The 12,092-nt window shown below is 38.3% G+C and overlaps 1 protein-coding gene across 5 annotated transcripts in view; it reads left to right on the top strand.

Moving 5' to 3' along the window:
* The first annotated feature begins 314 nt into the window (after positions 1 to 314).
* Positions 315 to 12,092, top strand: part of dlgap4b (discs, large (Drosophila) homolog-associated protein 4b) — a 113,416-nt gene continuing 101,638 nt past the window's right edge. For 2 of the 5 annotated variants that reach the window (XM_072382551.1, XM_072382550.1), the window contains exon 1: positions 319 to 734. The gene's annotated coding sequence lies outside the window, so the exon portion shown is untranslated. Of the gene's footprint in view, positions 735 to 12,092 lie in introns of all 5 variants that reach the window. The other 3 variants (XM_072382552.1, XM_072382549.1, XM_072382553.1) reach the window with 3 other exon arrangements.

The following is a 12,092-nucleotide window of genomic DNA, read 5'->3' on the forward strand; positions in this document are numbered from 1 at the left end:
ACTTTTCTTCATTATTTTTATAAGAGATGAAGATGAATAGAAAGTCAGCGGGCGCTTGAAACAGCTGGAGAAAAAAATACAAAGTTCTAGTCATGATTGTAACCATAAATGGTTATATGCACTATATCAGTGCACAATAAAATATAAATGTAAAAGAGGACAAATGACAACAAATGGATGAATGCCTAAATACACTGGAGGCATTGATTTGTGATTCCACAGCCCACCACCATCCCCAACCCCCCACCCCTTCTCGCTCTCTCATACTAGTTGGTTGGCTGCAGCAGAGCCTCAGTCTGTATCCCGGCTCGCCTGACAGACAGAGGTTGTCCTCTTCTCCCTCTGCTTACCCGTCTGTCTGCCTCTCTGTCTGTCTGTCTGCCTGTTTATGTGACTGTCTGAGGGCTTTTAACGCAAAAGGTGAATATAGCTCATAGTCATGGAGACGGTTGTGGACCGGGGCTCTCGCTTTTTCCCTCGTCGGGGAAAAACAAACTCACCGGACAAATAAGGACAAAGGACAAACACCGGCTTTCAGAGGAAAACGCAGCCGCTGCTGCTTATCACAGTGACGCTCTCGAGTGTCTTCTTCATCCTCCTCCTCCTCCTCCGCTTTTGCCTTTCTCTGAACACATCCTCAAAAACAGATGCCCTGCTCGGGAAGTTACGGAGAAAGCACGAATAAATCCTCCAAGTCGTCTTCTCCGATTTTCAAGAAGCGCTCTCACAAGAAGGTAAAAACGACTCCACAGAGACCAAAACTGTTGAATTAGCCTCCGATTGATGTTTGTGTCTCGCTGTCTACGTATCACCTTCTGAGTAGATGTGTGTTTCACATTTTAGGTAAAATTTGCCACACGAGTGAGCATTTCATACAAAGTGGGTGGGAAGGTGACTCATGCTGATTCAAACGCTTTTTTGGGAGCCAGTGTTTACACTGCGCCTTTTTTGCGGATTTAAAGCACGCAAGGCTACATGATATTACATGGATAATTCGCAGGTACTCTCTCAACAATTCGGCTTCTGTTCGAAACAGAACATAATGTGTCCTGGTGGTATGTTGATGTGCGTCTGAGATGATGCAGCTCCTCCATCCATGGTTTTATTGGTAGTTAACCTATTTATTTGAATATTTGCCAAGTAGGAATATGTGATGGAGGTTCACTCTAGGAATTTTCCATTTATTTTAAAGTTATTGGAAAAAAATATTGATTTTCCAAACACAGTAAAGGTTGTTGTGTTTTAAAACACAGATCGCTACATTCTTTTTTGTTGATTTGCTCTGATTGGACACTTTCCTTACTACTTTTGTTTAGTATAATATAATCAAAACATTAAATTGTTTTGCATGTTGTTCTTTATAAATCCTCATATTTTAAATTTCATGTCACATTGCCTGACTCGGCAGACTTGAGAAATCTGAGCTTTCTCTCCACAATGTCAAGTAGCCCCAAGGAGAGACTTGACTGTCTCTCTCCAGACCTGAACACCCAGAGGCATTATTTCAAAGGTTATAAAAGCACCCCAACTCTGGCAGTCTCTGTGTTTATGAATCAAGTATTCTATTTATTTGTTTCATGTATTTATTTTTTTTGGTCACTGTTGCTCTGATAATTGAGGCACCCGTTAATACCATCTCTTTTACGACAAATGAGATCCATATATTCTGTGAGATATTATTCAAGTTTCTGTGGAAAAAAAAAACATTTAGAATCCAAAGATAAAGATTTAGCACAAAGGCCAAGTTCCTAAATTCACAAGGTCAGTTACTCCACAAACTCAAATGAATCACTCATGTGGTGCTGCCTTCTGAGCTGCTGTTTTCTCACAGCAACCCTGCGAGGGGGCAGCTCAGCATACAGAGAATAGAGAGGATGTTTAGCTACAGCAAAAACCATCAGTAATATTCACCGAAGACTTTGGCAAACGGCAACCTGAGAGTCACAATTAATAATAAGAATATTGATCTTTCTACTTACTGTTAACTGATGTGAAATAAGCTATGTTCATGTTAATAATCAAACAAATCAATATTACTTTCCCCAAGGGCTTTCTCAGATTAGCTCCACTGTGGCCACACTGTACCAGTGACATCTTGTAATATCTTGATGGGTAGCAACGCTCTTCGATCCTTTAGTAGATTGCGGTGTCTTTCATTCTATCAAATTAACAGTGGATTTAGGTCTTGCTACCCTTTTAGCACAGCTTTATGAGTGACCTGAAAAGCAGCCTATCTGCTGTGTTAGTGGCCTCAATTCGCTTCAACTGCAAAAAAAAAAAAAAGACTAGTTGGCCATGCTAACTCGTAAAACTCATAGCCATTTATGTCCATCTTCCCTTTCTTGTTCTGGCGTACTTTCTCATCCACTTTCACACACTCCACCCCCCACCCCTCCTCTGCTAGTATGCACTCACTCAAACTGTGTCTCATCGCATCTCATCACTCTCACCCGCACTCTGCCCCCTCTGCTTGTCTCCATGCACACATGCACACAAACACACACACAAAAGAGACATACCAGCCCACAGCCATGTTGGGTATTATTTGATGGAATCTGTGATCTTCTACTGTACCACTTGTATCACAATTTGAGTGTTTATGTTTATTTCCTCAGTGCATTTACTGATACCCTGCACTTACTTTGGAGTGGTTTGGTTCATCTTGGTGACAATCCCGTTGACCTTAAAACAAGGCTAAGCATGTCTGTTTTTTAGACTGCATATTGTATGGATGTATAAATACACAGACACCAGAATAGAACTTCCAAACCCCAGTGGTATTTCAAGGACAGGTCATTTCTATTTTCTCTGTTTGCGCAGTGACTTTTGAAGAAGGATGGTATATTGCAGAGGGCCATTTATAATGTATAGGACAGTCCTGTATTAAATATCTGCTCAGTCAGGAGGGGACTAGATTACACCATATTGCATCAATGGAAGGATGAGGCAGATGCGGGGAAACAGGGAAAAAGTCTTTTACATCTTTTCCAGGGAGCTGTGACTTTTTGGATTGTGTGGGCTCAGTGATGATGAAGTTAATGCTTTATTGTTACTGAGGTAAGCGTGAGTTATTGTGGTAATGTCCTACATAGGAGGTTGATAACACAAAGTCGATGTCGCTGTTGCTGAAGTTCAAGGACAAAAGCATTAAAAGAGGAAACAGATAAAGTGGCAGAAGTCTATATTTAATGTGCTTCAATCGAGAGATAAGATGTCATCATTCCCCCCAGCTGGGAGCTGTTTCTGCAAAAAAGAAATCAAATCTTGCATGTTTCTGTGATATTTCTACTCTGACGCAATGAGTCATTTTTAAAATGCAAATAGATCCATTGTTTCAGGCAGTTTTGGATGAAGTGTTTGTGCATGTTCTCATATTAGAGGAGAAGAAGGATGTACTATTTATTGATTCTCTGTGGTAGTTGGTAAGTATGTGTATTGGTGTCAAAACTAAAAATGTACAGAGTGAAAACTTTTTTTGTTCTTTGTTAGAGTTATTGCTAATTCCAAAGACCTGTCTGTGTGACACTGAACAGTAGGCAGACTGCCTTATTTAGTCAAGGTGCAAGAATTTCAACAATAACATGGTCTGAAAACTGAATTATGCATAACAAAGGCTCAAGGGGATTTCCATGACAGATGATGGGAGTGAACGGAGCAGCATTTCTCTGTCAAATTAGTCAGGTACAATTCATGCCCATCTCCTTATTATTGAGTATAACTATTAGTCATAAAGCAGAACGGTATATAATGTTAGAAAATAATCATGCCTGTGTCTGTGTCGCAGTGTCTTGTTTTATTAATGTTTTTTTCTGTCAGAGTTCTAATTTCAGCCTTTAGAAGCACAAATTCTTCTACTTTAAATCACTGGAAAGCAGGTCATGCAGCCGTCTCTCTCTAAGCACTTCAGTTTCCCCTTGAAATCCTAACAGAGCAGCGTGGATATATCTGACATGAAGTTAGAAAACTTTTGACGTCAAATAAAGCCTCCACTTCTTGTGCAAAACACCCCGCTATCCGCTCTAATTACACCTTACGTCTCACTTCCCCAGAAGTGACAGGCCAAGAAGAGGGTGCCAAACCCACTTTTCACCCACCCTGCAGCTAATAGCCATGCTACACATCCTGTGCTGTGCAGGGATAGTGGGGCTGGCACAGGCTCAGGCTAGCCTGGGGAGCTTTACCACCCAGGCTGTTGTGGTTCTGCACACAAAATAACTTGCTACTATCAATGGTGTGAAGCCAGGAACCTCATTAACAGTAAAAAGAATAAATAAATAATCCGTTTTTCTGCAGCTTTTAGTTGCAGATGCTCAGCGGTTTCTTTGATTATGAGTGTTAGTAGATTGACTATTCTTACAGCATTTAAAAATAGCAGATATGGCAAGTAGTGTGTTGGCAGTTGATAACCACAAGTTATGTACAGACAATTACTGTTTTGTCATGTCACTGTTTGCAAATCTGAGTCTCAGGTGTCAAAGCTTAACATCTCTAACACAACCTTACTTTATTCAAATGAGACTGCAGTCTGTGTCAGGGCTTAACACATAAACTATTGACAGATAATTGTAGGTTTGCTCTGAGATTAAAATGTGAACACATTTCACATTTTACAATCTACATTAGTCAGTCATAATATTAAAACCCTTTACTTATGAAGTGAGTGACACTGGTCATGTTGTTGATATGTGATGTTGTACTTCTAATTTGCATCCAGAAATCCATATAGATGGTAAAAAAAAAAAAAAAAAAGTAACTGTGATGGACATCCACAAGAACAAAATGCAGAGAATCTAGGAATATGATATCATATGTTGGAAGATGGCGGTCAGTCATGTGAGTTGATTGTTTGTCGCCTCAGACCACAAACAACCGGGAGTCACGTCATTTTAATCACTGCCCTCCATAGGATTGGACTTCCCTGAAGGCCTCCCTCTGCAGGAAAATGCCTTCCCCAACAGCACAAAGACAGTTCAGGAATGACGACAGCAACATGGCAAAGAGCGCAAGGCACTGAGTCTGCCTCCATACATCCAAGATCACAGACTGAACATGCATCCATTAGAAGGTCCAGAACAAGCTCAGTCCACTGCGACCTTACCCTTCAAATCACAGAACCCAAACTATCCGCAGCCATTGTGCTTATGCCAAGCACATGACAAGTCTATGGGTTTTGTCCACATTTCCCAATGGATCAGAGTTGTTTTAGTTGAAGAAAGAGGTTCTACACATTATTAGGTGTATTTTTATGGATTTGTAGTTTTATAGTTATGGCTGGATCTACCAATCAGATTGCTCATTATTTTATTTTCTGCAAAGTTTCCACTCAAGTTTAAACTCTGCCGGACCACAAGGAGAATCTGTCTCTTTTTTTCCCTAAATCTAATTATGCACAACACTCACTTAAGGTCAGCAAAGGATGATGAGTTCTAATGTTTTTAAGTCGAAGCCAGCTACTGTAGGCTGCACTGTATTTTTGGATTTCAAAAGCCTGATTTGCACATGGCATTTAAATGCTGTAGCTGAATAAGACACATTCTCTGAACACTAACATTCAATCCATAGGTCATTGCATTTACAGTGGATAATAAAATAGGTCTTGAATGTGCCCACATTGTGATCCAATCTCAATACTTAAAATAGAAGTGCACATGGGGAAAACAGGGCATGGGCCTTAGAAGAAAAGTCTCTTACAAAAAAATCTGGATCGACACAAAAATCTAACATGTTCTTTCTTTTTCCATGCTCCGCTTCTTCACCAAGTTTAATGAAATGTGGGTTGGTAGTTTTTGTTTTTCCTTTTCTTTTTTATTGTGTGTGTGTTTAATTCTGCTATCAAATGATGCTTAAAGCACACATATAACTTCACCAAGGTTCCTAAGAGCTGCTTTTGTGGAGGAATTAGTTAGACATAGCTGGCCAACTTGTCATCAAATAGTATCCCAGGGCAGGGGGAAGCAATGTGCTGCAATGTTTCTATATTGGCTCTATTTCTTATTTCTACTGCTGAGTTGAGATTGCTGCTGTAGCTTTTGTTAGGAATGGTTGAGTTAGTATGAGGCAGTAAGGGCAGAACAGGACCAACAGATGAAATGTACAGAAGATTTAAACAAGATCCTGTTGGGACAAGTATACAATCCTTGTGAACAACAGAAATCATTTAGCCCTTTTCAATTAAATGATCATCAGAAAAACTTATTTTTCCAGCTGTTCTGGGACAAATAAACTTTTTTTTTTAACAATATTAGCTATACGCTAACACCTATAAGCTAATAGGGTGTGAGAGCACACATCTAATGTCAATGAACTGTGAAATGCTTCTATGATGGATTAATTTTAGTGTGTCTGTGTTTGAATGTATATGCTGTGTCTTTGTATGTGTGAAAGTAAATGCGTCTTTGTGAATATTTGTATGGCCTGGTGATTGTGTCTGATTGCAGTGAAGAAGTGTTTTTCATCTGTCTTGGGAAAAAAATCCTTTTCTATTCCCCTCAATGATAAGGACAGTCTAAAGGAAGAGACAGTCATTGTGAATAAGTGAACAAATGAACTTTTTCTCACTTTCACCAATATAGCAGTCGTGGAATTAGAAACAGATTGCCCGTTTACGGCACTTAAACTCTCAGAACAAGTGTTTTTTGTTCAGTATGTTATATTGTCTTTTCTTCTCTCATTCACTATGTCTGTCCTACCCTTTTCTTCACATTTTTGTTCTCAGTTTCTTTCCACATTAGTTTTTTTTTTCCATCAACATAATCCTACCTCCTCACCAGCAGCTTCCCACCAAGCTGCTGCTTCTTTCTCCCTTTCCAGCGAGCCACCTAATAACACCACTGTTCCACACTGAGGCCTGCATTAAGATGCAGACCCCTCTCTCCTCTGCCTTTTCTCAGTGGCCTTAATCCTTCCCTCCTCTCTGCGATGAATGATAGCCTCAGCAACTAATCTTCTGTCTCTGACAGGCACAGGTCCATTACTAAACATAACAATGAGGAAAACAGCTTCAGTCAAAAGATGTGTCTTGGGGAGAAGAGGTCATGCTGTCAGCTGCTCAGTCATAACAGTTAAAGCAGCGACCTGGGAAGCTGGCAGAAAGAAAAGGTCCCTGTCAGGCCCACAGCAGAGAAAGTGGAAGGTCAGTGCAAACCTGTGTGTTAGGTGTGGGTTCAGCGAGGCAATATGACAAGTAATGTACTGTAGGAGGTCAGAGTTTTTTAAAGAATGTTGGTTTTGGTTAACTTCATTTGGTTTAGAATGCATGCATCTATATCAGATGTGTAAGCCTGTGCAGTCCCAGTATGTGAAGAATATGTGTTCATCTGGGGCTATTTCCCTTAAATCCACCAAGGTAGTTGGCTGTTTCAAATGTCCTCTACTAGTATTTGCAGAAATGCTTCAATGTGTGACGATAGTCCTCAACTATGTCTGCAGTAGAGTTGAGCATAGACTTCTATATATTTATAATGTATGATTATCAGTTACTGTACCTGAGAACTGAAGAGTATTTTTAGTTGAAGTTTTTCTTTGCTGTTACTGTTCTCCTTTGGCTGTGTGGGTTTTCCCACATTCAGCTAAGATAGGTATATTCTGTCAACATATTTCACACATAGGTAGATAGATAGGACATCACTTGTTCTGTTAGAGAAGCAGTTATTTTCCAATCATAAGTGTGAGACACTTTGTCCCTGATATGCTAATTGGTGTGTAATTATAGAGACAAAAGCACAAATACTGTGTATATAAAAATGTATAGTGTGAGTGTGTGTGAATGGGTGAATGGAATTGGAACTTTGATTAAATTAGAACTCACTTGGACAGGTTTATTCCTTTAAGATACATCAAAAGTTTTAATGGGGCAGTTATATCTGTCAAAATATCACATTAACAAGACTCATACACTTTTTAGATTAAAAATAAATCTTACTTGAGGGCTGCATACATAACACCTATTTGACCGTTTCTTTTGAGTTTGTCAGTCTTGTTAGTACTTACAACAGTAAACATGTTTCACATTACATTTACTACTTAAAAAAAACAATTTCAAAGTATTTTGATGATCAGCATTACATAAATAGGATTATGATCATTATTAGCAGTTACATTGACCTTTTATATAAATGAAAACAAAACGTTTTGGTTGAACAAATCATTTAATATGACTTAACTGTGAAACTATTTTGTATTTAGGTGTTGGTGGTGCAAGTTAAGTGGGTGACATATTGTTAAGGGAAGAAGATGTGCACCTGCAGATGAGTCTCCATGTGTTGGCAACAGTCAGTTTTCTTACCACAGTAATAATTATATCACTGCAAGCTTAATTCCTGTAGCTGTTTAGGGAGAACAGTTCTCCTTTATACTCCATAACAGGATGCCAGTGCATAAACCATTCCTGCCCATCACCTGTTCTGTTAAAGTCCCAATAGCATGATATAATTGTCCTTTATCAGAAATGAGAACAGTTTCCATCTGGAAAGGGATTAAGATGCAAGAATGCTGCTGGAGAACTGAAAAAAAAAAAGAAAAATTAAATTAGAAGACCCAAGAACATGCAGAGAGGAGGCTTCACCTCTGTGTTCAATTTACTTGTTAAATCTACTTAAAGTGTCTCAGTAATCATCTCTCCTTTTCCTCTCTTTGTCACACACAAGCACACATCGACATCATGTTGAAATTAATAGATCCACTTGGATACTGAACACCGCATAATGTCACCTGTTTTTCCTTTTTCAATGCAAGTGGACACGTTTTCTCATTGATGAATTTACATAGTCAGCTTCTGGGATATATATATATATATATATATATATATATATATATATAGAGAGAGAGAGAGAGAGAGAGAGAGAGAGAGAGAGAGAGAGATTTCACACAAAGATTTTAGACAAGCTAATTACAAAAGGTGGGTTGAAAAGGCCTAGAGTGCAGAAGTGTATATGTATTGGATTTCTTTATTCTCCTTAGTAGGCCTCACTCTTTGTAAGTCATTATGTTGTAGGAGATATTTTGCGCAGATATTTTCATTTTAAATCACTTATATATTTACATATACATGAGGCACTCAAACCTGTATGCTGGTGGATAAGGCATGTATATGTCTTTGTGAGTGTGTGGGTGCCTTTATGAGAGACCTCGTCATTGGAAACGCTGATATTATCCATTTCATTAAATAACACTTATATTACAGCGTTACTACATGTAGATATCCATGTACAACTGATACAACTAAAAGGTATTAATAACTCTTCATTTTGAAATGACTGAATAACTGAGGCCCAGTACGAGCATCGAGAAGATGTCTCAGAGTCCCCAACTTAGGCACTGAGCTAATATAATTATAAGCATTGTATACTACTACTCTTAACTGTTTGCAGATCACTGAGCTGCATTCCAAGTACCACATCTGTATGCTTCCTATGCTTCTCTTCCCTGTCTTAGTATTTTCCTTTTCTTGTTTCTCTTTTTCTCATCATTGTTGATCCAGTCTGGGTTGCAGACAGCAATTTTTTTTAATCTGTAGAGGTTTTTACAGCCCTACAAATGAAAGGAGATTCCATGAATTCACTGTGGACAGGACACCATTCATTCACACAGCCAAAACACAGAAACACACAACCAGGTACTCCCACAAACTCTCCCATACATTCATATTAGTTGTTGCTTTGGCACAGTCTGGATCTGCAAAGAGAGACTTCTGGAATGTTGAAATCAGACATACTATTTTTTTTAGCTTCTATCTGTCTCATTCAGCTACTCGGCAGATGCGGGTGATGCCATAGTAAATTACTCTATGAATTCAAATAGTTTCTTTGTGCCTTATTTTAGCTGAACGATAAAAAAATGTTGCTGCTTGAACAGCAGCAGTAGATATGTTCTGCCATTTGTGCCACATGCCATTGTTTGTCTCTCAAGATGTTTTTAAGACGTCAAAATGACTTAACAGAGGATTCTGACCAGATAGTTAGTCACTTGAGAATGACTGGTCGTATCTTTTCTGATGTGAACCAAAGTGCGTATCCCTTCCTGAGAGCTGGAGATGACCAGCCTCGTAAAGCTTTGTTATTTCTTCAACATGCATTATGCAGTGTGACCATATGCCACCATATGTCTAGCATATTTCTTATGTGCACACTGGTACATTACAGTATGGTTTGATTTGTATGGTTGCTACACATAGTTTAAGCATCAATTTTAGAGCTAAAGTGTGACATTTCTTCTCTGTAACTAAATTTGAATCCAGTTTTATACATTTTATGTTCAGTTCTCTATTTTTAGAATTTTTGGCTCTTTGTTTTATTGTAAAATGTATTTGTTATATGCTCATTTATTTTTTTATTAGTAATTCTTTTTTTACCGGTTTCTGTTTACATTTTCCCAAAACGTCCCCAGGTGGCATTTGTTTATGCAGGCAGATATGGTCTATAATTGCAATATATTTTATAATTTTTGCATATTCTTTTATAATTAAAAGAATATGCAACATCTAGTCGTCATGCATGTATGTATTTTATCCCTAATCATGATAGTTTTCTAAACTTAACCAAGTAGGGTATCACTAACCAAGGGGTTGTTATTTTTTGAAGTCAAACAGTAAGTGACAACTTTCTCATCACTTGTTTTGTTTACACAGAACCATGGCAACCAGCAAAATAGCATTACTGATGGTGACGATTGCATTGTAAAAATAAGGTATTTTAGCCCCGATGTTAGTTTGTTAGGATTATGATTATCATGTTAGTTTTCGAACTCTGATCAAGTGATGTTATTGCCTAAAAGTGTTTTAGTAAAGTGTTTTATTGTTGACAAAACATATGTTGGTCTTGAAATTAAGTCGCTGCACTTGGTTAAAAGTGCAATAATAAAGTGACATACACCCCCTTCTTCCTCCTTATGTGGCTTTGTGGCTCCTTAAACTAAAGCTAAAACTTGAGAATGACGTCTGTTCTGATGTGAAAACAATCATGTGAGTCATACTTCCCTTCTGCCACTCAGTTGGAGGACTTGTTCTTCCTTAATCATGTCTTCTGAATGTGAATCAAAAGTTCTAATCGAATGTAATTGAACTGAACTGAATTGATTAATATTATATCAATCCATGGGCCTTTGGGCCAGTTTGGCCCAAAATGTTAATTTATCTTGGAAGATATCTGAATGCATACTTGAAAGGTTTGCATTAAATTTGCCAGACATTTGTCATTAAGATGACTCTTAATGGCAAAATCACATTTGCGGTGTTCTAGTTGTGCTGATTAGTACATATTATAATGTTAATATGCTAAAGATGGCAAACATAATAAACATCCAATATATCAGAATTTCTGTATGTCATTGTTAGTCGGTCAGCATGCTGATGCTAGTATACAGTGGGCTACTATACACTACAGCAGATACACTTGCAAATTACAGCTTAAAGAAATATATACACTCCTTTTTTTCAAGTCTCCAGCCTCTTCAATAACCTCAGCAGCTATCAGTCATCCATTAACAGCTCACCTCCTCGTAGCCTTGCATCATTGAGTGCCACACACGGCAGATTAAAAAAGGTTGTCAAAGCTCGTCAGACCATGAGTTGATCTTGATTGAATGACTTGACATGACCTGAATTTACCTGAGGAAAGTGAAGCTAATTATATCATCCTGTTTTGCTGCATCACTGTAACTTAGCATTGGGGAGCTAATTCATGTTAATCTTCCTCCCTCTGTCTCATCAGGCAGTGTAACAGGCAACTTGTCAGTGCATTTGAGACATAGAGGGAGGAATAAGCCCTCTCTGCACTAAAATGCCAATCATATTAGGCTAGTTTTTTTTACTGGAGATGGCAGTAAGTATAAAAGATTTCTGCTGTAGAACCCATGTGCTTTACTGCGGCAAAACTGTTAAACAAACATATTAGATATTTTGATTTGTAACTTTATTTAAGATGTGAAATGTACACCTTTAGTATTATGGTGAAAAATATACTTCATGAGACTATTAGATCACACATTTAACTGCAGGGTTAATGATATTGGTGACATTAGCCAACCCTTACAGTGAATGTTGTAGTTTAGTGCACTCCTGTAGTGTTTCAGAAGATCTAATGGTATTCTCTACAATG

Source organism: Leuresthes tenuis, unplaced genomic scaffold (genome assembly GCF_036924035.1).
Source record: "Leuresthes tenuis unplaced genomic scaffold, fLeuTen1.0.hap1 SCAF_3, whole genome shotgun sequence".
Lineage (NCBI taxonomy): Eukaryota > Metazoa > Chordata > Actinopteri > Atheriniformes > Atherinopsidae > Leuresthes > Leuresthes tenuis.